Source organism: Schistocerca americana, chromosome 2 (assembly GCF_021461395.2).
Source record: "Schistocerca americana isolate TAMUIC-IGC-003095 chromosome 2, iqSchAmer2.1, whole genome shotgun sequence".
Classification (NCBI taxonomy): Eukaryota; Metazoa; Arthropoda; class Insecta; order Orthoptera; family Acrididae; genus Schistocerca; species Schistocerca americana.
The window spans coordinates 142,330,468-142,358,388 of record NC_060120.1 but is presented as its reverse complement, the minus strand read 5'-3'; the positions used below and the strand labels follow the sequence as shown (position 1 = coordinate 142,358,388).

General features: G+C 44.3%; 1 protein-coding gene and 1 non-coding gene across 2 annotated transcripts in view; one reads left to right on the top strand and one right to left on the bottom strand.

Annotated features, from left to right (window-relative positions):
• Positions 1–27,921, top strand: part of LOC124593836 (protein lozenge-like) — a 713,984-nt gene that overhangs the window by 367,498 nt on the left and 318,565 nt on the right. The gene's annotated exons all lie outside the window — the stretch shown is intronic.
• On the bottom strand, positions 16,132–16,204 carry Trnav-aac. Its single transcript has one exon. It is a non-coding gene; the product is annotated as a tRNA-Val (tRNA).

The following is a 27,921-nucleotide window of genomic DNA, read 5'->3' as shown; positions in this document are numbered from 1 at the left end:
AACTGTACACGACGTTCAAAGTCGTCGCCATGCAATTCCTGGTGCATAGAAATATGGTACGGGTGCAATCGATGTTGATGTAGCATTCTCAACACCGACGTTTTTGAGATTCCCGATTCTCGCGCAGTTTCTCTGCTATTGATGTGCGGATAAGCCGCGACAGCAGCTAAAACACCTACTTGCGCATCATCATTTGTTGCAGGTCGTGATTGACGTTTCACATGTGGCTGAACACTTCCTGTTTCCTTGAATAATGTAACTATCCGGCGAACGGTCCGGACACTTGGATGATGTCGTCCAGGATACCGAGCAGCATACATAGCACACGCCCGTTGGGCATTTCGATCACAATAGCCATACATCAACACGATATCGACCTTTTCCGCAATTGGTAAACGGTCAATTTTAACACGGGTAATGTATCACGAAGCAAATACCGTCCGCACTGGCGGAATGTTACGTGATACCTCGTACTTACACGTTTGTGACTATAACAGCGCCATCTATCACAAAGCGAAAAAAGTGGTCCAACTAAAATATTCATATTTCTTTACGTACTACACGAATATGTAATAAAAATGGGGGTTCCTATTTTTAAAAAACAAGTTGATATCCGTTTGACCTATGGCAGCGCCATCTAGCGGTCCAACCATAGCGCCATCTGGTTTCCCCCTTCAAGCTAGACGAGTTTCGTTCTTTGTAGTTTTTTCGTTTGCTGCTTATTTCGTGAGATATTTGGCCCGGTCATGATCAATGGACCACCCTGTATATGGCGATGCCATGGGCACCAATGACATCGCAGTCGGTAACTACAGTGTATAAGGGCGTACCATCAGCAGTATTCCCGCCGCGATACTCTAAATTTTTACAATCAAGAACTGGATTAAAATGTGCTTAGACGTCATCACCCGCAACTATCAACATATGCTGGATCTGCTTGGTACGATGTGACCACGGACACGATAGCAACGAAAGAGATACTACACAACATTCTTTTAGTGGCAATTGCCACGTCGTCGACTCACATGTAGGCTGCTTTCTTTGTCACTATCAAGTCCAAATTCGGAACTGGATAACAGCTGGTCGTTCTTAACACAACGGACTACACGCCACTAATGTAGCAGACATTCTCGAGCGAGAACGGTGACTACTTTTATTTTATGTACTACTATGTGAGAGTGTCAACTTTATGGTGCAGCAATTCACATTATGCTTACAAAACCAACACTAGGAAATCGATACGAGACTCAATCATATAGTGAAAAAACAATGTAGTTCCGCGTTCTATCCTTAGACGGGTTAATCGATCGCCATCGGCCAGCATCCTCTGTCAATGGCGTCGTCGGATGTGGTGTAAATGGACATGTGGTCGGCTATCACTCACCCGGATGATGTCAGGTTTCTTCATCTTGGAACCGCCCGTAATCGGCCGAGTAGCTTCTCAATTGGCCATGTCCACCGTATAGTACCAGACGCACCAGATGACTTCGAGATCGTGTCGGAACAGTGAAGATGAAACTCATTCTCATTTCTTACGCGGTAGGCAGCCAAAATCCAATATTGAAAAACCATACAAAAGGCCGGCGTTCTAAGAAATTGCAAGGTTTCCGTGGCCGGTAGTCAACGTGTTAAACAAATCGAGCATTTATTAGCGATACCAGTTTAGTTTCTTATACTGTTCGCTCTTTAACTCTATTTCCATTTATTTATTCTCGTTTTGCTTTTGCCTCACGGGAGAGGTTCTATTTTAGACAACGAAGTAGTGAAACGGCGGGAAGTGACTTAGTAGCTCATCAAGAATTTAGCTGCAAATAGATTTCTGTTTTCAAGAATCCTTACAGTTCTCATGGCGATTTTATTTTTGAAGAAGAGATTTAGTCTGGTTTTTGTTATTTGTGATTCCTCCATACATGCAGAATGGGATATTTCGCATCGCAGTACTTGTGTTAGTAGATGGATAAACTTCACGAAGAAACTTCCTACTGACCTAATATAAATTAAAAGAAGAAACAACAAGGAAAATCTACAAGAGAAGAAATCATCCTTAACCAACCGAAAAACGACTATCACATTTTTGTGACATGGTTGACTTAGTGTACATCTCGATGACGAAAGAGAAGCACTATGCTGGTAATATAAGCAAAGGACGTAGATATTCAGAATTTTTTCGTTCCACTATAGGGAGTGTGAATATCTAAGTCTCTACTACTCCTATAACCAAAATGCAACACCAGCAGGCAGTGAGCGAGTGTGTGTTTCCTTTCCCACCGCCACATTTAAAACGCACAGCAGTACGCTGGAACATTCTACAGCCTCACACATCTTTACAGGAAACAAATCCTTAAAACAGAAGGAAAAAAGGTGCCTCAGTGAAAAACGGCTCATCTACCACTACATTAAGTACGCAGTGTTAATCACCTATACCTTGCACCTTTACTATTTCGTGATAATTTCAAGATAACGAAACGAGGTTTAAGGCAAATGATAGCAGGCAAAGGGCCACCTAATTTTATTCTTTGTAATACTCTTGCATCACCCGAGATAGTGAATGACGAATGTTCATCTGAGTAGAACTATGTACTGTTTTTAATGCCATTCGAAAGCTCTTCGAAAGACGAATATAAAGATACCAGAATGAAAAATGTTACTACCGTAGCATATATATATATATATATATATATATCCCGAGTAGAATTTGGAATCTAGAAGAAGGGAACTAGCTTTTCGTCTTATCTGACAGATTCAAATATATTTAAATTAAAGCATCTTGATATACTTGCGCTTTTTTACTTATTACTATTAGTACCCATGCCATGAAAACAATTCATCGAGTCAAGTAAGGTAACATGATACATAATATACAAGAAACAATCAGCCTCGATTGCGGTAAAGAAATCAACCTTTACCTAGGTTTCAGCCCAAGTAATTCAGCCTTCTTCAAAAGATATATCTGATTCAATAATATGTCCACGAGGGCATGGTATAGAAATAAAACTAAAACAGCCTGAATAGGTGTAGTCACACTTTAAAAATGCAGTACATAGGTACTAAGTCACCACCAAGACGTGAGCTCCCGAGATCCACCGCACGGCGTCCACGGGGACTTATTACCTATGTACTGCATTTTTAAAAGGTGACTACGCCTATTCAGGCTGTTTTAGTTTTATTTCTAGACCATGCCCTTGAAGACATATTATAGATACAGGTTTATCCTCTGAAGAAGGCTCAATTACTTGGGCTGAAACCCAGGTAAAGGTTGGTTTTATTACCGCAATCGAGGCTGGTAATTTCTTATATATTAGATTATCACGACTGCTGACTGGGCTGCAATGTTGAAAGCACTGTAACGTGATACATGATGTCATGTCGTATAACATGACACATGCTACTATGTTATTCAACATGGTGTTTGTCGTGTAGTACAACACGACACAGCGTGTCATTAAAGCTTAGGAGGCATGCATCCCCACTCTGGGATACTCCCTATTACAGATACATCTCCACGCAAAAGCACTTACATTTGTGTCTGTTTGTTCGTACAACTCTCATTACACGTGTAACATGGGTGGATTTGAGCAAGTTCACTGCGCTAGTGTAGGGTTAACTCGCGGAAAACACGAAGATGTTTTGATTTAAGGTCTTTGTAGCTGCCAGATAAATCGAAAAACTGCTTCCCTTCATTTACCTCCGTAAGTGTGCCTAGGACACATTCGCCTTCCTTGTGCTACAGTAGTAGCATTTTTCATTCCAGTTCCCAACTTTTACTCTACCATAATTTTGACATTAGACCGCCATATCTTGGCAATTGATGTTGACTTGGACGACGACTGATCCGGTATGGTTTTTTAATACCTTTAGAACCAACTTGCTTATTTCGTGGCAACGGATAAATCTTTTATTTGAACCGATTAGCACAAGTTTGAAACACAGAAGTGGCATGCTTAAAAAACCTGACAAAAAACATATATTTGCACATAAAATCCGAATGAAGCTAGATTCTTTAAAGAGATTTTCAGTTTTATCGGAAGAACGCAATTTTATTTATTTGATTCGTTTTAAACAATTTCCGCGCATTCAATTCACGTAAGAACGAATTTTAGGTGTTACATTTAGCTCAAATTTAAACCATCGTATCTCAATAACAGACAACTGGATTAAAAAAATGACTTCATCCATCTGTCTACCTTCAACTGATTGGTATAAGTTTAAAATACGTCTTTTGCGCATAAAATCCAAACGAAGCACTATTTTTTCAAATGGTTAAAACTTATCTTCGACCAAGGTCTAAGACACCGGTGGACCAAATTTGAACCATGAGTCTCGCTCCAGTGTTATTTAAGGATGACTGTTGCACGTAAGATCCGGACGATGCACATACAAATGGTGGCCGCAGCTGAGCATTAATTTCAGCCCAATTATAATCTTTTCCAAAAGGAATTAACCAATTCGTACAGTTTGCTAGGACGCCAGCTCCGGTTCGTCGTTGAAATCTGATTAATACACTCAAACATAGCCACAGTAAGACATATGGCTACACAAACGGCCGCTCTTTCGGGCAAAACCAAAACCTCTTCTCCCCAAGTTCCTTTCTCAAATGGGAACTGAGCACCAAGATACCCCTTCCCCTCCAAACCGCGATTCTGTGCGAGCCCTTTTCACGCATATTTATCAAAAATGGTTCGAATGGCTCTGAGCACTATGGGACTTAACATCTGAGGTCCTCAGTCCCCTAGAACTTAGAACTACTTAAACCTAACGACAACACACACACCCATGCCCGAGACAGGATTCGAACCTGGGACCGTAGTGGTCACGTGGTTCCAGACTGAGGCGCCTAGAACCGCTCGGCCACTGCGGCCGGCACTAACATTTTCGTGACTGATATCCTTATATCGTACATAACTACGAGCATTTGTGACAACCATATAAAGAAACTACCCTTAAATACTTTGTACACAATAGCTTATTAGTGTGTGTTATACACACATCATTCACAAAATATACAGTGTGATTATAAAGCCGATGAAACACTTTTAGAAATTCGTAAGAATTCCATAAGTGGGCACATATAACTGAACAAATGACAGAGTACTTGACAGATAAGCTTAATTCTTTTTTAATTTTTACATGCTGCCGGCAAGTTCTTGTGATAAAGCGCCGAGAAGCTCACCATTGGCCGTAGATTCTGAGAATGGCGAACGAGGAGGAGAAAGCATTTTGTATGCTGGAATTTGTTTGTTGTCAATTGCTAGTTATAGTGCAAAGAGCTTTCCGTGGCTAGTTGCGGAAGACATCAACAGTTTACAACAACGTACTGAAGTATTACAAGAAATTCGACGAGGATTGTTGTTCGTGCGATGCAAAATATTCTGGCCAGCCGGATGTGTCAGAACAGACAGCGGACCGTGTTAGGGGCGTTACGTTGCGTATCTTACAAATCCAATGCAGAACTGAACATCCCTCAGCCGATGGCGTGGGAAGTCCTTCGTAATCTATTATTAGCAAAGCCGTACAAATGAAACTACTGCAAGCCAAGAGCAATGACACAAGAAACTGCGCCCTGTGCAATTCTACACTGATAAGCCGAACCGCCCCGAAAATGAAGACTTCGAGAGAAAACTAATCTCCAGTGACGAAGCCACGGTTCGTCTTCCAGAAAAGTTCGACTGACACAAGACACACATGTGGAGGACAAAGAATCCACATGCAACTGTCGATCACGTCTGGTATTGCGAGAATGTCAACGTGTTGTGTGCTGTGTCTAACGGACAGTCTGTCGGCCGTTCTTCTTCGCTGAGAAAACTGTCAGTGGTATCACCTTTCTCGAAGTGCTGCAATTGTGGCTCAAGTTTATTACATTCGCACTGAGAATATGTTCAAGGATTCTGCAGCATACAGAAGTTAGGGATATTGGTCAGAATTGGGCTACCGATCAGATGTGTGTAGTGTCGCCGGCCGGAGTGACCCGAGCGGTTCTAGGCGCTATAGTCCGGAACCGCTACAGTCGCAGGTTCGAATCCTGCCTCGGGCATGGATGTGTGTGATGTCCTTAGGTTAGTTAGGTTTAAGTAGTTCTAAGTTCTAGGGGACTAATGACCTCAGAAGTTAAGTCCCATAGTGCTCAGAGCCATTTGAATTTTTTTTGTGTCGTGTCACGAAGGTTGGGCACATGGAAGCTTTTGACCACTGTAAAACAAAACCTTGAGAGTTTGTTTTTCGCAGGCTGTATCATTTGTTGCGTTATTCTCGGCCATTTATGAGTACCGATATTTTGAAATGTTCATGGAGTTTGTAACTACCGTGTGAAGGTCATCCCCGTACGCGAGCGAGGTCGGCCGTTTACGACAGCGGCGCGCCACGCACTGGACTGGAGCTCGGGTTACCGGCAGGTAGCGGAGCGTGAGACTGGGCGCTGCTGGGGCGGCTGGTGTGTGGTGGAGGGGACTTGCGTCGCGCCCTGTGCCTCTCGTCCCAGCCCGGTCCGGTCCGGCGGGCGCGCATCGGATCCGATCGGCTCGGGTTGTGGCGGAAGAAAGCGATCAGTCGGGTAACTGAAGGCGGGTTATTGGATGTTGGGTAACGCTAGCTGGCAGCCAGCCAGCCAGGCCGTTACGTAAGAGCAGCGCGTCCACCTGCGGAGTCCGTTTGCCGCTCTGCCGCGCGTATCCCCACCGGCCGTTTTCTTTCCTACAGGGTCGACGAGCAAATACCGCATCAGCCCATAAATAACTCCTCATTAACACTCCCACACCACCCGAGAGTGATCGCTGTACTCCAGATTTCCGCGCAAAACTCGGTCAGCCAGAGCTGTCTAAAGCGTCCTCAAATGGTTCAAATGGCTCTGAGCACTATGGGACTCAACAGCTGAGGTCATCAGTCCCCTAGAACTTAGAACTACTTAAACCTAACTAACCTAAGGACATCACACACATCCATGCCCGAGGCAGGACTCGAACCTGCGGCCGAAAGCGACCTCACACGGGACGTTTTGCCACGTCGCGATACACGCCAAACGTGGTTTTCATTGTGGTTCGTGCACTCTCTCACCCAAACCTCCAGATGTCAGACACTCGGGAATGGGCGTAATGTTAATTAAAAGTAACAACAGAACTACGGAGCGCAGCAGATGCAAAACTGTGAGTATTCCTCATATGTTGCTTTCGTGGGGAAGTTGGCAGAGCATTAGCATTACCAAGCTTCCCGAGTTCAAAACCCAATGACAGAAAATATTTTTACTGTATTTTAAGTGAAATTGTTATATTGGACAATGTATTTATGACATATAAAGCGACTGTGTGGAGTTAACAGCAACGTTCCATTGGCAGCTTGCTTTCGCTTAGTTTCTTTGAAAGGAGTAAACCTATTGAGTTTCACAGATTGCACAATGAGAACAGAAAAATAAAAAAACAACTCAATAGCACGTGTGGAAGTGATAGTAATAATATTCTGAAGCGCCAATGAAACGTCCGGCCGCGGTGGTCTCGCGGTTCTAGGCGCTTCAGTCCGGAACCGCGCTGCTGCTACGGTCGCAGGTTCGAATCCTGCCTCGGGCATGGATATGTGTGATGTCCTCTGGTTAGTTAGGTTTAAGTAGTTCTAAGCCTAGGAGACTGATGGCCTCAGATGTTAACTCGCATAGTGCTTAGAGCCATTTAAACCATTTTTGAGCCAATGAAACTGATAAACGCAAGGGTATTCAAATATGTAAACAGGCAGAACACGCTGAGGTCGGCAACGTCTATATAAGACAACAAATGTCTGGCGCAGTTGTTAGATCGGTTACTGCTGCTACACTGGCAGGTTATCAATATTTAAGTGAGTTTGACCGTGATGTTACAGTCGGCACACGACCGAGGGACAAAGCCTTTCCGAGGTATCGATGAAGCACGACCATTTCACGAGTATACCGTGAATATCAGGAATCCGGTAAAACATCAGATCTCCCGACATCGTTGTGGCCGGAAAAAGATTCTGCAAGAACGGGACAAACGACCACTGGAGAGATTTGCTCAACGTGACAGAAGTGAACTATCCCGCAAATTGCTGCAGATTTCAATGCTGCGCCATCAACAAGTGTGCGAAACATTCGACGAAACATCGTCGCTATAAACTTTCGGAGCCGAAAGCGCAGTCGTGTACCCTTGATGACTGTACGACACAAAGCTTTACGCCTCTCTTGGGCCCTTCAGCACCGACATTGGACTGTTGATGACTGGAAACATGTTGCCTGGTTGGACGAGCCTCGTTTCATATTGTATCTTGCGGATGAATGTATACGGAGACAACCACATGAATCCATGGACCGTGCATGTCAGCAAGGGACTTTTCAAGCTGATGCAGGCTCTTTAATGGTCTGGGTAGTGTGCAGTTGGAGTGATATGGGACCCCTGATACGTCTAGATACGACTCTGACAGGTGACACGTACGTAAGCATCCTTTCTATCACTTGCATCTGTTCATGTCCATTGTGCAATCCGTCGGACTTGGGCAATTCCAGCAGGACAGTGATACTCAACACGTCCAGAATTGATACAGACTAGCTGTTTCTGCGTTTAAACACTTCCGCTGGCCACCAAACTCCCCCGACGTGAACATTATTGAGCATCTCTGGGATTCCTTGCCACTTGCTGTTCAGAAGAGATCTCCACCTCTCGTACTCTTGCGGATTTACGGACAGTCCTGCAAGATTCTTATTAGCCAAGTGTACCAATTTCTTTGGCTTTTCGGTGCAATAATTATTGGTTCAAATGGCTCTGAGCTCTATGGGACTTAACATCTGAGGTCATCAGTCCCCTAGAACTTAGAACTACTTAAACCTAACTAACCTAAGGACATCACACACATCCATGCCCGAGGCAGTATTCGAACCTGCGACCGTAGCAGTCGAGGGGTTCCGGACTGAAGCGCCTAAAGCCGCACGGCCACCGCGGCAATAATTAATAATAAACATAATAATAAGATCAATAATAAGTACAAAAAGTTCATATGACGAAACAAAAACAGACTGCCAAAAGAACATTTATGTTCTTTATATGTCAGGAAAATGTTCTCCTAGATAACACTTCCAAGCTAAACAGTCACCAAAATGGTCAGCAGTGAATTTTGAACTAAAGAACTTTGGTAAGACGACCAAACGCTCTACCTTTTTACCCACGCGATATCTACAACACAGACACTAACACGTATGTTTTTCCTGTGCTCCGTAGCTTTGGTGATACTTTTAATTACTGTTTACGCATTTTCTACTGGACGACAGCACACAGCACGAACTTAATTGGTGTTTTCATGCATACTCTATCGACATGCAACGTTGAGTACCGATCTGATGTCTGAAGGTTTGGGTGTCAGAAAAGAGCCCGTACATCACACGGGACGTGTTCCTCGTAGTGTTTTGCGCTCGAAAGCGGCAGTTGTCTGTTTCAGGAAGTCCCAGGAGGGATGGTCAATACTCAGGCATGTGACAGGAACGATCATGCGAAGCAAAAAATGTATAGGATAAATGGTCTCTAAAATGGATACCTTAACGGCTATGAGCACCTCTTCAGCTTCGATACTCTGAATCAAATCTCTCCTACTGCAAGTTACTTGCTTTCCATTGTTTGAGAAGCGATTGTGTGGACCAATACAAGAAAAAATTGTCTAGTAAACATGGGCACTAACACGCATACCTTAACAGCTATAAGTGCTTGTTCAAAAGAAGAGGAGGAGAACAAGTGCTCATATCTCTTAAGGTATTCGTTTTAGAGTCCATTTTTACTGGACAATTGTTTCTTGTTTTGATCCATACAACCTCTTCTCAAAATGTGGAAAGCAAAGAACTTGCAGTAGGAGGGATTTGTTTCACAGTATCAAAATTGAAGAAGTATTCATAGCTATTAACGTATGCACTTTAGAGCCCATGCTTATTAGACATATTTTGTTTAGAATGATCGTTCCTGTCATGTCCGTGAAACTTGACCATCCCTCCTGGGACATTTTGTATCTAACGCGTGCCGCTTAGTTTGATCATGAAAATGAACGACAATAAAATTGCCACGTTAGCGCAATTAAAGCGCGAATTTGCTTCTTTGTTCATATGCTATCCATGTTGTTCTGTTTGTAGTATACACAATAAAAATTTCAATATCCTTGAACATGGAAAGGCAACAAGAGAAGTTCCGCGCTCAGTGAGCGATATAAATTACAGTAGTTTTCTACATAAGATAAAGATTATTTAACCGTTCTCACTTTTTAGTAAAACCCTGACGGCGTTTTTATTAGATCGATGCAATACTAACTAGCACAATTTATATACCATATAAAATAGATGAGGCTTGAAACAAAGCCAAAAATTTTCTACTGGAAGTAGTGCACGCTCTTTTGTAGATAAAGTAAAAAATCATTTATTTACTGCATTATTATGGTTAAAATTTCAGTACTTCTTGTGTTTGCGTGCGCTTGTGTGTGTGTGTGTGTGTTTGTAACGACCCTCATTGTCATTTTTGTTGGGACATCCTGAAGTAGCTCAAAATGGTTCAAATGGTTCTGAGCACTATGCGACTTAACTGCTGAGGTCATCAGTCGCCTAGAACTTAGAACTAATTAAACCTAACTAACCTAAGGACATCACACACATCCATGCCCGAGGCAGGATTCGAACCTGCGACCGTAGCGGTCACGCGGTTCCAGACTGAAGCGCCTTTAACCGCACGGCCACACCGGCCGGCCCTGAAGTAGCACTGCTGTAGTTTATAACATATGACTTCAGTGTTGTATTCTGGTAATTACTTACACAAGATAACAAATGTGTTGCGAAATTGTATGTAAGGCATACAGTTGTGTATATTCAGAAAAAGAAATTCCCAGGTTACCCGCTTATACCCCTGAGGTTGACGGTGTAACTCCTCGAAAGGCGTTGTGGAAGAAAATAAAAGTGACTCACATGATAACTGGTTTTCTTTCTATTTCACGCGCTTACTTGTGTAGTAGCCGACGGCGATGTTATTATATTTGGCCTTCCACGACCGTTATCAGAAAACAAGAACAGTAAACAAGTACAGAAGTGACTAAGGAAAGCACTTCGCACTGTGAATGATTTCAAGACAGCTGTGCATATACTATCAGGTGGTTCAGCATGTCCTCTTGAAACTTCGCCATAAACACTCACAATAAGCCGACCGATGCGCCCTCACTCCCATAAAATAATGCTGTGGTCGACTAATATCTGCACATGCAAGCCAAAAGGGAATCATCAACATGTGACTCTAGAGCCAATACAATCAGATTTCATTCTATTTCACTGACATACCCCTGCACAAGCTGTGATGGGGCACCATCAAAAGCTTCGAACAGAAGATCTAATACCTCTGCTTAATTTTAAATAGCAAGTAGTCCTGCAGAAAAAAATTTCAGCTTCGCTCGTCTGCAGTACACAAGTTAAATGACAATAACCCGTGAACAAAAGAACTGTGTGGTCCGTCGAGGCAGAAATGGACGATCTGCAGACCCAGACCCATCACCATGAACTGGCATCGTACTCGTCCCATAAACGACATACGCATGGTGGAGGAGGCTAGGGTGAATGTCTGGCCGAACTATACTGTCAATGTCCAAAAAACTGAGACCACAGAAGGTTACTCTCTAGAAAAACCTGATGAACACGAAATGTTAGTATGTAGTCAAATACTCTTAAAATCAGCGTCATATCTGCTGCCTCAAATAAGCCTCATATGGGAAGGTAATACGCCCCTACATACTTCTGTTTAGATAGTCTCACGAAGAATCCTTTTGTTTTGAATCCCAAAGGCGTGATTATTACTACAGAAAACAGCAATCTATTGGGTGAGCACCACAGTACCTCCAAATGTTTCACCAGGCTATTTCGTTAGAATAAGTACTTCATTTTGCAATTTGAAAGTCTTAAACTGACCAATAGTTGAAACTTCCTGACAGCTTAAGACTGTGTGCCAGACCGAGACTCGGACTCGGGACCTAGACAAAGGTCCCGAATTCGAGTCTCTGTCCGGCACACAGTTTTAATCTACCAAGAAGTGTCATATCCGCGCACACTCCGCTGCAGAGTGAAAATCTCATTCTGACCAGTAGTTCTAAATAAATTATTAACTTAAATTTAAAAAACTGTAGACAGGGTTGTTGTTGTTTGTTTGGGGGGAAGAGACCAAACAGCGAGGTCATCGGTCTCATCGGATGAGGGAAGGAAGTCGGCCGTGCCCTTTCAGAGGTACCATCCTGGCATTTGCCTGGATCGATTTAGGGAAATCACGGAAAACCTAAATCAGGATGGCCGGACGCGGGATTGAACCGTCGTCCTCCCGAATGCGAGTCCAGTGTGCTAACCACTGCGCCACCTCGCTCCGTGTAGACAGAGAGCTGGTAGAGTAATGCGATTGCGTCCTTTTAAATATAACCGTCCTCTAATTCGCATAAAATCTTTTAGGAAAGCTACAGCGTATTCACTTAGTGCTTTGACTACTGCAGTACTCGCCTGATACCTTATTGAAGAACAGTTGAAGTTAACTCAGGACTAACGCTGCAGAGCTACTATCATTAGGAATCCAGCTTTTAATTACTTCTACCATAAAATCCTCTAATCGATTGGAGGGGGGGGGGGGGGGGGGTTCAGTAATAATTCCGCAACAAGAAGACATAGTTATGAACAGCATAATTAACTTTATTGATAATGCATAATGAAATAGAAAAAGCAGAAAAAAGTAGCAAATATCGATATTTAAGACAAATGAAGCGCAACTGTGTTATTTCCATTTCAATAGGACTGGAAGAGTAAAGACGAAACGAGATCAAATTGTAAAGACGGAACGAGACGAAGCTGTCCAGGTAGCTCCAGGTCACAAAGAAAATGGTGTAGTTAAATATTTTCTAAAGCGTAAATTAGGTACTATGTTGTAACAGTATGCGAAGTAACGCCTTTATCTAGCCACAATCGTGCAATCTAAAATATGACAACCCGAAACCCGTCAAAAATTCACAGCTCAACACGATAACAGCGTCGTCTTTGATAAACAACTTGAGTTCTCTGATTGCGCGATGGTTAACATCGTTGTATGACTTCCTGTTATTCCGCCGTGTATTCGTTACGTATCAGAGGGTTCGAAACACTCTGAAACATCGACTCAACCATTCAAACGCCTAAACGCTTCCACTTCATGCCTGCCCATTCTCCCTTGATTCCGCTGGTCGGTCGATCGGTTGATATAATTGTAGGGCTCGCGGCAGCGCCACGTTCGCGGCCCCCAGGAAACGAAATCACAGAGCTTCGGTGCTCTTCTAAAGCCCGAGTTTCTCGACTTGCCCCAGATGCGGAAGAACACGCGAAGCTGCAGCTATGGGCGGTCACAAAAAAAAAAATCATTTCTAAAATTATCCTCTTGACGGAGCAATTTTTTGTTACCGCCGTGTCTTTGTGAGCATTTCGAGCATTTCATCCCGGCCGGCTTCCGTTTCATTTGACTATAATACTCCTATTCAAGAACCAACATGAAAATTAATAGTTGTCAGGGACCAGCGGCCATCTGTGGATGCGGATAAAACAAAAGTAGTAGCTATTTCGAGCACATCACGCATTAATAATTACTTATATACAAAAAATAAAAAAAATATGAGCTCTTTTTCCACCACCTGCGACTGAATTCCTGCTTTCATATGTTGCAACAGCCAGGTAACAAAAATAATGGCAAATGAGAACAGTGGTCACCCGATATTATGTAAATACTGAAAGCCTACTGATTCCCGCAACATTCTTAAATAGGTACGGACCCTTCCTTCAGCCGTAGTTGAATTTCGTCCAGTAAGAAAAATACAAGAATTTCCTCTTTCAGAGCGACTTCAATAGTGAGATGAGTAACTGAAATACGAAATAATACGTAAGGTAGTAAGCTTCTCAGTATCAGCTATCGCTTATGCGTTTTTACAACTTCCCACTGTCAATGACATACGCTGCGTTAACGAAAGCCATGGGATACCTCCCAGTATCGTACCGGACCTCATTTTGCCCGGCGTAGTGCAACAACTCGACGTGATATGGACTCAACAAGTCGGAAGTCCCCTGCATAAATATGAGCCATGCTCCCTCTATAGCCGCCCATAATTGCGAAAGTGTTGCGCTGCCGGATTTTGTGCACGAACTGACCCCTCGATTATGTCCCATAAATGTTCGATGGGATTCATGTCGGGCGATGTGGGTGGCTAAATCATTCGCACGAATTATCCACAATGTTCTTCAAACCAGTCGCAAACAGTTCTGGCCCTGTGACGTGGCATATTGTCATGCATAAATTTCCCATCGGTGTTGGGAACATGAAGACCATGAATGGCTGGAAATGGTCTCCAGCCGAACATAACCAGAGGACGCAATCCATTCCACGTAGGCACAGCCCACACCATTATGGAGCCATGACCAGTTTGCACAGTGTCTTGTTGACAACTTGGTTCCATGGCTTCGATATGATCTCGAGCCCTGGAGAATCCTGCAGGCGATGTCATGACAAATTTCGCCGCACTATCCTAAAGGATAAATTAGCCGTATCTCCCTCATTGATTTCTGCTGTTATTTCACGCAGTGTCGCTTGTCTGTTAGCACTGAAAACTCAATGCAAACGTCGCTGTTCTCGGTCGTTGTCCATTGTGAGAGGTTATGCCTGAAATGTGGTAGTCTCGGCACACTCTCAACACTGTAGATCTCGGGATATCGAATTCCCTAAGGATTTCCGAAATGGAACATCCTATGCGTCTAACTGCACCTAACATTCCGCGTTCAGAGTCTGCTAATACCAGTCTTGTGACCATAACCATGATGTAAAACCTCACACGACTTAAGCTGAGTACGAATGACAACTCCGCCTATGCACTGCCCTTTTATGCTTTGTGTACGCGGTATTACCGCCATCTGTATATGTGCTTATTTGCTATCCCATTACTTCTGTCACCTCGATATACACAAGGTGAACTGACAAACTTGCAGAGGTTGTTCACAGATACCTTCTGAATATTTTGATATAAGGATCGGACAGGCTCCTCCGGCTGGTTACCAAGTTATTGCAGTTGGGTTTGTTTCTTGCCCCAGATAGATTTATTTCTGTAATGCACTGAAAATAGTTACAACAGTGCAAATGTCGACGGTAGACATGTGTGTCTTGTTTCCATTCACTCACCGTACCTTCTCTTGACAACAGTAATGTCTTCTTGAACTCGTTGTCCTGAAGTTTACATTCAGTACTGATCGGTTCTGTCTGGGGATTCGTTTTCCGCCAGAGTCAGTTCTGCGTTAACAGCGATCCACAGCACTGCTATGAACAGGTTTACCGACAAAGAGTTGGCAGATACGCACCTCGTACCTGGGTTCACTGAATCCAATGGAAAAGCGACCCAACGACGCTATGTTAAGATGTTCCCACACCGACGGCAACCACATCATACTACAGTGTTTAGTCTGAGAGTTATTGCATTGCTCTGTGTTGAGTGTGATACATTTTGGCTATTGAATATTACACGCTTCTCCAGGGTTATAAAGGTATTTTTGCAGGAACAAGGGTGACTGACGTAGCAAATCGAATAAATCATTATTGCATTATTACTCTGTGACGAGCCGTCATAGATCGTGGATCCATTATACCAAAACACTCAGAAGCTATCTCTGAAAGTTTACACTTGATTCACTGTATTGTACGAGTTACAATTATGTATCATACCCACCACGTACTTCGGATTTCTATGCATCTAAATCTCCCAGTCAGATGAATAACAGCTCCCATTAGTACACTGCAGATATTAATTTACTGCACGCAGAAGTTTCTCCGATGTGCATATATGTTTGTACGATGTTTGCAGACTGAATTAGTAAAATTAATTTTTTTTTAATATGATAGGTCGGACACAAAAATAACATGTCTTTCCATTCGCATACAACTCTTTACTGTTCTCATGTTATCAGCATTACATAAAACAGTCGTAATTTGTTGTACTATCCGTCATTTTTGGCTTTGTTGCAATACATAAAAGGACGCATATATTTGCTATCTAACTGAAACTGTAATGTCTACAATGGAATTGGGATCAGCAAGCCAACAGGCGAATTCTTCACCCAACGAGGATCTATCTTCCACTGATTAAAAATTATGTTTCCGCCCGGGATCGAACCGGGGACCTTCCGCGTGTTAGGCGGATGTGATAACCACTACACCACGGAAACACGTGGAGCGGCGTTGCTAATTATTTGTATATTATATACGTTTACATTTAGACACAGCATACGCGTTTCAGTTTTAGGTGACTGGTTTCGTTAGGTAACGGTACTATGGGCAACATGTAAACAGCTGCTACATGACCAAGCGAGTTCAGGTTTCGCGAAGCGCTTTAATGTCCATTCCAAGACGTCGGGAGAAACCTTTAGGAAAGACTTGCTTACTGTGACGTCTGAGAGCTATGATCGTAGTTTAGCAGAATAAGTATTGCCAGATGTGACGCACGTCGCATGCCATTACCAGATGCTCGCGTGTTTTTCTGCGTAGTTCACTTAATTATCCTAGGCCCCATCCTGCACTGTTCTTAGAAGTTACGTATTCTAAATCATTCCAAACATGTGCGTTAGGCATCTGCTCATTTTATCCTTCAAATGGACTGCATTTCTGTAGTGAGAATTACTGTAACATCTCAATTATAATACAGACGAACTGCTCACCGACAGTTTTAGCATAAGTGCTTCATTTTGATACTAAGTGGTTTATTAGAAACTATACGTTTTATCATATGTTCCTCTAGTTCAGCTCAGTCATAAGTATCTTGCGACGTCATGTCCGTATCACTCTCGTGGACTTCGCTGCAAAACGGGAAATATTATTCCTTGTCGTACTCATTTTATATAATTATTTGCACTTCATTTGCTCAAGTCCTCTTCCTCACCTTCGTCCTAATTTTTATGTACTGTAAAAATTTGATGTACTGTAAACAGTTCGTATGGTCACATTAACAGAAGCAGACTAGATTTGGTCAGAAGAGCTATGTAGTCATCCGCGTTCGATGTTTGTACCTGTCTGCTTTACTCTGTTATCTTTGTTCTGAAGTTTTCTTTCACTTGCACCATTGATTCTCCAAAACATGAAAACTTCCTTGACTTCATGTTCTTATTCGTAGAAAGTCTAAAGCAGCTTCCGCATGACCATTCTCATCCCGGCTTCCGAACATATAATATTTTGTGGCTAGATTAAATTATTCGAGAATTATAAAACTTTCTTTACTAATTCCTCCTTACATCACCCAGAACCCTGTGATAGGAATTGTGAAACACTCTGCATATGTAGTATCTGCAGAATTTAATGGACGTGGAGATCCGGGTAACTTTGACGTAAGTTAGAATCGGGTGGATGAGGGATTTGTAGGTGAGGATCATATAACTACCTCTTGCTATCGTTTTTAGGCTTTTGCTTAAGTTATACCTTATGCGAGACTTGAGTTAGTACCGAGCTGTTACTTCCTCCTGAACAGGTGTGCTTTACCACTGCAGGTGTTTCCGTATCCCCTTTGCTAGCGAGTTCAGATGGTTCAAATGGCTCTGAGCCCTATGGGACTTAACATCTGAGGTCATCAGTCCCCTAGACTTAGAACTACTTAAACCTAACTAACCTAAGGACATCACACACATCCATGCCCGAGGCAGGATTCGAACCAGCAGCCCGGTTCCAGACTGAAGCACCTAGAACCGCTCGGCCACAGGGCCGGGTGCAAGCGTGTCTACGGTCGCAGGTTCGAATCCTGCCTCGGGCGTGGATGTGTGTGATGTCCTTAGGTTGGTTAGATTTAAGTAGTTATAAGTTCTAGGGGACTGATGACCATAGATGTTAGTCCCATAGTGCTCAGAGCCATTTGAACCATTTTTTTGCAAGCGAGTGCTAGGCTTGGGAAACTAAGAAGTTTATCACTCTTCCGAAAACTAACAAAAAGCTATTCATCTCGGAAAACTGCCGTCCTGTCTGCCTAATAATAAACCTTAGCAAACTTCTCGAACATAATCTTTACCTCTTCCTCTAAGTCCTCTCAGACACCAACATCCTAACAGCCGAGCAGTTTGGTTTCCGGACTGAGCGTTCTACAGCAATCCCTGCGCTTGGCTGAGCATATTTGTCTGGCCAGGGCAAATGGAGAACCAACAGGAGCAGTATTCCGATGCATAGAAAAAGGTTCTGATCGAGTCTGTCATGATGATCTCATTCAGAAACCAGGTTAGCTTCGGTGCCCAGAGTGCATAATGATTATCAGCTCCTTTCTCACGAAGCGGCGCTTCTTTGTAAGAAATAGTATTCGTCCCAGTCAGACACGACCATCGGAGGCAAGAGCACTACAAGGTGCGCTTCTTGTGTACACTGTTTACACGATCGATATGCCTGAACAGGTCGTCGGTGAAATGGCACTCTACGCCAACGACACTGCGATGCACACTGAGGCGACAAAAGTAATGGAATACCTCCTAATATCGCGTCGGACCTGCTTTTTTAAGGCGTAATGCAGCAACTCGAAGTTCCATGGTCTCAACAAGTCACTGGAAGTGCACTGTAGAAATAATGAGCCATGGTGCCTCTAAAGCCGTCGGTAATTGCGGAAATGTTGGCGGTTCAGGATTTTGTGCACAAACTGACCTCTTGATAATCTCCCGCAAGTGTTCGATGGGGTTCATGTCGAGAACGAATAATTTTGGTCCAGTGACGTGGCCCATTGTCATCCATAAAAATTCTGTCGTTGTTTGGGAACATGAAGTCCACGAATGGCTGCAAATGGTCTCCAAGTAGTCATAGACATTTCCATCCAATGATCGCTTCAGTTTTACCAGAGGACAGCCCACACCACATAGAGCCACCACCAGCCTGCACAGTGTCTTGCTGGTAACTTGGGACCTTGGCTTCGTCGGGTTTGCGCCTCGCTCGAACCTTCCCATCACCTCTTACAAGCTGAAATCGGGCCATGGTCTTTCAGTCGTCTAGAGTCCAATCGATATGATCACGAACCCAGGAGAGGCGCTGCCGATGATATCGTGTTGTTAGCCATTGTACTCGCGTCGGCCGTCTTCTGCCATAGCCAATTAACGCCAAATTTCACAATACTGACCTAACGGACAGGTTCGTCGTAACTCCCACATTGATTTCTGCCGTTATTTCACCCAGCGTTGCTCGTCTGTTAGCACTGATAACTCTACGCAACGCCGCTGCTCTCGGTCGTTAAGTGAATATCATCAACCATTGCATGAGAGACAATGCCTAGAATGTAATATTCTCGGCACACTCTCGTCCCTGTGGATCTCGCAATACTGAATTCCCTGACAATTTCCGGAACACAATGTTCAAAAATGGCTCTGAGCACTATGGGACTTAACATCTGAGATCATCAGTCCCCTAGAACTTAGAACTACTTAAACCTAACTAACCTAAGGACATCATCACATGCCCGAGGCAGGATTCAAACCTGCGACCGTAGCGGTCGCGCGGTTCCAGGCTGAAGCGCCTAAAACCGCTCGGCCACACCGGCCGGCGAAATACAATGTTCCATGCTTCTAGCTACAAGTATCATTCCGCATTCTAAGTCTGTTAATTCTCATTGTGCGGCCATAGTCACGTCGAAAACCTTTTCACATGAGTCACCTAGGTACAAATGACAGATCTGCCAATGCACTGCTCTTTTATACTTCGTGTACGTGATAATACTGCCATCTGTATACGTTCATATGGCTATCCCACGACTTCTGTCACCTCAGTGATCATCCACCGAAACTCACATCCAGGGTGGCATAAAATTACTCACTGTCGCAAAATCTGGAAAATCAAAATTATGCCGACCAAATGCCAATCCATTTACTTCACAACCAAGTACAAACTACCTGAGGCAGCCGGTATTTGCCGTGGCGTAATTTTTTAACATATTTAAGCCTGCACCTGGAACAAACACATAGTCAGTGCTCTTGTTTCGACTCTACCGTGCCCTTAGGTTTAAGCATAGATTCTGGTAAGCTACTTTGCAGCAGCTCAAATTTCCAGTCGCTGTTCGACTCTGAAACGTAGTCCATGGTGTCAGACATCAACCTTTAGTGAGTTCAAAATCCTTTATCTTCTTTGTGACTTCGGATAGGCTTTGTTTATAAGCACTGTAAGGCTGATTAAATTTCTCAATTTTATTCTTATGTGTAACCTCTTGTTCTGCTTTAACAGTCCACTTGCACGATGAATCACCTCGTAAGGACCGACGAATAACCCCAAGGTCTCTTTCTGGAAAAGTCGGTTTCACATTCCTCTCCACTTATCCAGACCAAAGTATTCCATTGTTTTCTTAAAACACACGACTGCCAGAGCGGTTAGTTTGAAAATGCTACGGTCAACTAATTATCCCTTCAATGTCCACTGCCAGTCTATGGACTGTCATAGTAATTTTATCGTGGACCAGACGTTAAACCCTGTTCTCCTGTCCTCTACTTTCAACATGCTATGTTCTTCGAGTATAAAAGATACGGAAAGAAGGGGAACGCAGGATGAAGTATTATCGAGTGGGCTTCATTCGGATGTATCAGATGGTAGTCGTGGAAGGCAGTTACCCGTCGCGTTGGAGATACTGAGCTGAGCAACAATCCCATAAGACCTGCTTCTCGCTGGTCGGAAGGTACCACATTTTTTCCGGCTGCTAAATGGAGTCACTTACATAGTGCGAAACGAGCCGACACCAGGAAACGGTACAGAGTATTTACTGTATCTCCGTTATTATACATCGCGGTGGAGCCAAAAACGCTGCGTGTGACGTTTCCCCATTGGAGCCAGTATAATAATCTTTGGCTGCATCTGTTACATCTGTAAGATTCCGTTACACACAGCTAATTGGGAATTTCCGGTAGTCGATTTCCAACTCTCGCATTCGCCCGATCACTAAGGGAAAACTCCAGAAAATCTTGGTCAGACCGCACTGCCACACGATTGTATTTCACGATGGAAACAAAGACGCTGCAACTAACGTTTCATCGTTGGCGCTAATGTAATATCTGGTCACAGTGGGCTGTACCATGGTCTAAAATGTGGCAGCATCTTAGACCATAGATGATATAGACCTTGTACGCTGTCAGTATTTTGAAACCAACATGTCCTTCGGCTGACTAGTGGCAGCAACCATCATCAGACGATTTCTGGCATACTGTTAAAATTATCTTAATTGTAATAATTTCGGTAAGTGTTTCTTTATTGCAATGGTGGAATCTTGTGTATCATTTGGTCGCAGTGAAAGATATGAGAAAGGAAGTAATATTCCGTTGCACAGGTAAAGCTGTTTTAAGAATACAACAAAATTTTCGAATACATTTTGTTATTAAAGTTAGCATGTATGTTGCTACCCAGTTCTAAAATGCTATGAATTATGAATATTCTGATAAAGCAGAACATTACAAGTGTCTCCACCTTAACCAAACTTTACTGACAGATTATGTATTTTATCTTAATATAGTTTCGTTATCTGTATTGCATTAAGTCATAAATATAAACTTTCATTTCGTGTAAAACCGAACATTATGGGTGGACTTGGACATCATTTCTTATAAAAGCAAACATTTAACTACATTCCAGAATGAGATTTTCACTCTGCAGCGGAGTGTGCGCTGATATGAAACTTCCTGGCAGATTAAAACTGTGTGCCCGACCGAGACTCGAACTCGGGACCTTTGCCTTTCGCGGGCAAGTGCTCTACCAACTGAGCTACCGAAGCACGACTCACGTCCGGTACTCACAGCTTTACTTCCGCCAGTACCTCGTCTCCTACCTTCCAAGCTTTAAGTAAAGCTGTGAGTACCGGACGTGAGTCGTGCTTCGGTAGCTCAGTTGGTAGAGAATTTGCCCGCGAAAGGCAAAGGTCCCGAGTTCGAGTCTCGGTCGGGAACACAGTTTTAATCTGCCAGGAAGTTTCATTTAACTACATTGTTCATCAGAAAGCCGGCCGATGTGGCAGGTTCGAATCCTGCCTCGGGCATGGATGTTTGTGATGTCCTTAGGTTAGTTGGGTTTAAGTAGTTCTAAGTTCTATGGGACTGATGACCATAGATGTTAAGTCCCATAGTGCTCAGAGCCATTTGAACCTTTTTTTTTTTTTTTTTTTTCATCAGAAATACTTGCTGCCAAACTGATATTTAGTGTTCTGTTTTGTGGAAGCGTTGAACTAAATGACTCACACTGCAATAAAATCAGAAATTTCCTTAACAACTGTAATTCTGTCGTGTATAAGAAGATAAAAAGTTAACGCAATGTTTCAATCTCTTTGTTATGGTTTCACCTGCCCAAATGTAAAAACGCTACCATCGCATTTATATTGAGAATTTCAGAGAAACTGGGTAAACTGTACTAATACATGTGTAATACAAATACAAGTCGTTCAGTTGTTAATATCAGTGCTTGATTTGAGCTATAAATGAGAAAAATTGTAACTGTCGGCTCCACTTCGCATGGTTGCATAATGACGGAAGGTCGTCTGTTTGAAGCCCGTCACATTACTTGGTTTCAAACTTCAGTACAACAGAAATAGGGGCGTGCGCCATCTATATGTATGTACAGTCTAATGGTCCACTACAACTGCTATCGGTATGGAATTCTGTTACTCCTTCAATAACCAGCTGCTTTCCGGACGAAAACGATAATGTCTATTGTCGAAAGCTCGCAAATGCGACAAATGTACCAAAAACATCTTACACAACAAATCCTTCGAAAAAGACGGCATAGTTATACAGTGGTCAAACTAAATGTTGCATATTTCTTTTTTGTCAATACTGGACGTAATAGAAAAGAGAAGTGCTTTTGCTCTGTCAGATACAGTCACAAGAAAACGAAAATAAAAAAGGTAAACACATAACCACTTAATAAACACAAAAAATAATCAAAACCTTACAAAAGATGCCAATGCAAACACTACAGTTTCTTCTCACTGTCATCTTGCATGGCACATTGTTTATGAACCAACTGACCCTCCTCGCAACTGGAGGCTCTTTTGAATGTGGTTAGGCATACCCCTCATCAAATTGTCCAAATAAGCCTGTAGGATATTGCTCCATTTCTCCGCAGCAGCCTCTATATGGTCTCTGCCTGGATAGGACAATGACGCCTGCATTTTCTATGCAGTTGAGATCCGGAGAATACGAGGGCCATTCCATCCGACTGCTCGTATGCTCCAATAGGGAGGTATTCTCAATATTGTGACGATGGGGGCGTGCACTTTCACCCTTCAGCGTGAATTCCGCTCCAATCTGTTCACCAAACGGAGCCCCAATGCGTGCAAGGATGTCGTCCCGATGCCTCAAGCCAGTCAACCTCCCACGAGGGGTGCCCTCCGGTCACACATGGTTCCACGACAAAACATGACCAAACCTCGTTGATTAAGGTGGTGGTACCAAATCTCCTTTTTAAGGGTGATGGCCTAGGACACCACAATTCTTTGGGTGTAAACGCTGTCCTTGTTGCCTCCACACTCGAATATACACTACTGGCCATTAAAATTGCTGCACCATGAAGATGACGTGCTACAGATGTTGGGGATTGGCAAGAGAGACCAAAAAAAAAAAAAAAAGTGTGTGAAAACTTACGGTACTTAACTGCTAAGGTCATCAGTCCCTAAGGTTACACACTATTTAACCTAAATTATCCTAAGGACAAACACACACACCCATGGCCGAGGGAGGACTCGAACCTCCGCCGGAACCAGCCGCACAGTCCCTGACTGCAGCGCCTAGACCGCTTATTTTATTTTATTTTTTTAAATCTCATTTTGTTCGCTTTTGTTTGTTGCATCTGCTCGGGGCGGACGTCGTAAGACATCCGTTTAATTTCGTTGTTGATCGATTAGCTCAGTTTATTTTATTACAGAGGGCTGCTAACCCTCTGACCGAACACGCTGAGCTAGCGTGCCAGCCGTCGGCTCTGCTAATCCCGCGCGGCACTTAAACACTCAGTTCACAACGTAAATATGGAAGAATCAAACTGTAATGGCGTCAGTGCGTAGATTAAGGTACATCCTTTCATGTAAAAACAACATTGTTGAGATATCCTAGCACGTCTTTTTTTTTAATTTCAAAACGGCACTTACTTAAAAAAACACGCCTCGTATTTTGACCACTATACAGTAAACAGTTGCACAATACCCGTTGTCGTCAACCCCATTTTCTAGACGAAATTAGTGCAATTAGCAACAGGCTGGCACATTCCAGTGGCGCTTCAAAACTTGAAATTTGTTAGAGAGCGAGAGTGAGGGCGCGGCAGTTTACCAGCGGCACGGTGCCGTGGCAGCGGTAGCGGTCCGCGCGTCGAGGCCAGGCCGGCCCCGGGGCAGTTCGTGCTGGCGGACAGATTTGTGACGTGTGTCAATGGCTGCCGCCGCTGTCTCGGCTTTTCACTTGCAAATGCCGTCATGTGGCGGGCGCAGGTGGCCCGGCACACGACGCTATTGTGGCCGCGTCGCACGCGAGACCCGGGCCGGCGCTTTCATTTCATTAGGCCGGCGGGCGCGCCACCCCCGGCAGCGCTTCCTCCCCCTCCCGCTCGCTGCCCCAATTTCACAAACAATTTGGACCAATTTGGGCAAACAATCGGCGGCGGCGGCGGCGGCGGCGCCCTTGCGTGCCGGGCCTCAACAGCTGACAGAGTCGTCCGGGCGCGCACGCCACGGGCCGCGGCAGACGACGGCGTCGCGCCGCGGAAGCCGGTGGCGGCCGGGACGCCTTGTGTCGGCCGCGGCTCAAGGTCTTCCGGATCACGTCACGTTTTCTGCTACTGTAGCTGAGCGACCGGGCTGTCCGAATCACGCAGTGTCACCGAGCATTTCTCCTGGGAGTGGGGGAAGGGGCGCTAACTATAGGATATCTGGCGCCCAGGGCAAACGTCGGCATTGTGTCCTTCTCCCCCACCCCTACCATCTCCCGACGAAGTCAAACTACTTTTCTGAATTACTCCTTATCGCTGCCACGTCGTTTCATTCGTGGACTGAGATCAACCTGACTTTCCGAAGTACAAGGTACAAACTTTAATGTTTTTGAATTATACAGGATTTGTAAGACCTGGCATCGTCGAGCGATAGAGACAGATCGATCTGTATTACTTGATGCAATTTTTAATGACCGTGATCACGAGGAAATATACACTACTGACCATTAAAATTGCTACACCAAGAAGAAATGCAGATGATAAATGGGTATTCATTTGACAAATACTACAGCTGACATGTGATTACATCTTCACGCAGTTTGGGTGCGTAGATCCTGAGAAATCAGTACCCAGAACAACCACCTCTGCCATAATAACGGCCTTGATACGCCTCAGCATTGAGTCAAACACAGCTTGGATGGGGTGTACAGGTACAGCTCCCCATGTAGCTTCACCACGATACCACAGTTCATCAAGAGTAGTGACCGGCGTATTGTGACGAGCCAGCTGCTCGGCCATCATTGACCAGACGTTTTCAATTGGTGAGAGATGTGGAGAATGTGTTGGCCAGGACAGCAGTCGAACATTTTCTGTGTCCAGAAAAACCCGTACAGGACCGGAAACATGCGGCCGTGCATTATCCTGCTGAAATGTAGGGTTTCGCAGGGATCGAATGAAGGGTACAGCCGCGGGTCGTAACACATCTGAAATGTAACGGCCACTGTTCAAAGTGCCGTCAATGCGAACAAGACGTGACCGAGACGTGTAACCAATGGCACCCCATACCATCACGCCGGGTGATACGCCAGTATCGCGATGACGAATACACGCTTCCAATGTGCGTTCACCGCGATGGCGCCAAACGCGGATGCGATTATCATGATGCTATAAACAGAACCTGGATTCATCCGAAAAAATGACGTTTTGCCATTCGTGCACCCCGGTTCGTCGTAGAGTACACCATCGCAGGCGCTCCTGTCTGTGATGCAGCTTCAAGGGTAACGGCAGCCATGGTCTCCGAGCTGATAGTCCATGCTGCTGCAAACGTCGTCGAACTGTTCCTGCAGATGGTTGTTGTCTTGCAAACGTCCCCATCTGTTGACTCAGGGATCGAGACGTATTTGCACCATCCGTTACAGCCATGCGGATAAGATGCCTGTCATCTCGACTGCTAGTGATACGAGGCCGTTGAGATCCAGCACGGCGTTCCGTATTACCCTCCTGAACCGACCGGTTCCATATTCTGCTAACACTCATTGGCTCTCGACCAACGCGAGCAGCAATGTCGCGATACGATAAATCGCAATCGCGATAGGCTACAATCCGACCTTTGCCAAAGTCGGAAACGTGATGGTACGCATTTCTCCTCCTTACACGAGGCATGACAACAACGTTTCTCCAGGCAACGCCGGTCAACTGCTGTTTGTGTATGAGAAATCGGTTGTAAATCTTTCCTCATGTCAGCACGTTGTAGGTGTCGTCACCGGCGCAAACCTTCTGAGAATGGTCTGATAAGCTAATCATTTGCATATCACAGCATCTTCTTCCTGTCGGTTAAATTTCGCACCTGTAGCACGTCATCTTCGAGGTGTAGCAATTTCAATGGCCAGTAGTGTAGTGTATTGCCGGTTTCGGCTGAGTACCAACCATCGTCAAATCTATAGAAACAATCACCAAAAAATGCAATTAACGATCTTTAAAAACATACACTGACGGAAAAAAATCATAATACGAAGAAGGAGTTGTGTGACATTAACGGAAGTTGGTAAGCATGTTTCCACATCTGAACTATGATATCTTTCCACATTTCGCGCCAGCTTCATGAGCACCGTCACTATGAGGATGCAAAACACGGTTGCTTTAAACACAAGCTGTAGCGGTCGTGAGCGTTAGTTACCTTTGAGACTGGACGTGGTTGGTTAATGTTAGTCAAGAACGCCTTGAAACGACAAAGACTCCATTATCAACACCTCTCTGAGTTTCAGCGAGGTCGTGTAATAGGCCTACGAGAAGCTGGAGGTCCCTTCTGCGATACTGCAGAGAGTCTTGGCAGGAATAGAGCCACTGCACATGATTGCTCGCAGCGATGTTCACACGAATGTACGATCGTAAGGAGACCGGGCTCTGGATGGCCAGATGCCAGTACCAAGTGGGAACACTATCTTGTGTGGCGTATTGCCCTGGGCTCAACATACTGCATCTGCAGTTGACACCACAGTGGCACAACGGATTGTTACAAATCTGTTATTTCAAGGACAGCTCCTAGCCACACGCCCTGTGGCCTGCATTCCGCTGGCGGCTTCTGTGGTGTCAAGACAGAGCTCATTTATGGACAAGGTGAATGTCTGATGAAAACTGGTTCTGCTTCGGTGCCAGTGATGGTTGTGTTTTGGTTAAGGTCCTGCACCCAGCCTCTCTGCTTCTAGACATACTAGACCTACACCTGTGGCGCGATTTCATATGATAGCAGAATCACTCTCGCGGTTATTCCAAGCACCCTGAGTGCAAATTTGTACGTCAGTCCTGTGAGTTGACCTGTTGTGCTGCCAATGACGAACAGCATTGTAGGGGGTGTTTTCCAACGAAATAACGCTCGCCCACATACCGCCGTTGAAACTCAACATGCTCTACAGAGTGTCGACATGTTGTGTCGGCCTGCTCGATCAGCAGATGTCTCTCCAGTCGAGCGGACTTCATTGGACGACAACTCCAGGCTCATTCACAACGAGCGTTAATCGTTCGTTCATTGACCGATCAGGTGCAACAAACATGGAACTCCATCCCACAAACTGACATCTGGCATCTGTACAACAAACTGCATGTACGATTGTATGTTTGCATGCAACATTCTGGCGGTTACACCAGTTATTAATGTACCCGTATTTCAAATGATTCAAATGACTCTGAGCACTATGCGACTTAACTTCTGAGGTCATCAGTCGCCTAGAACTTAGAACTACTTAAACCTAACTAACCTAAGGACTGAATCGCC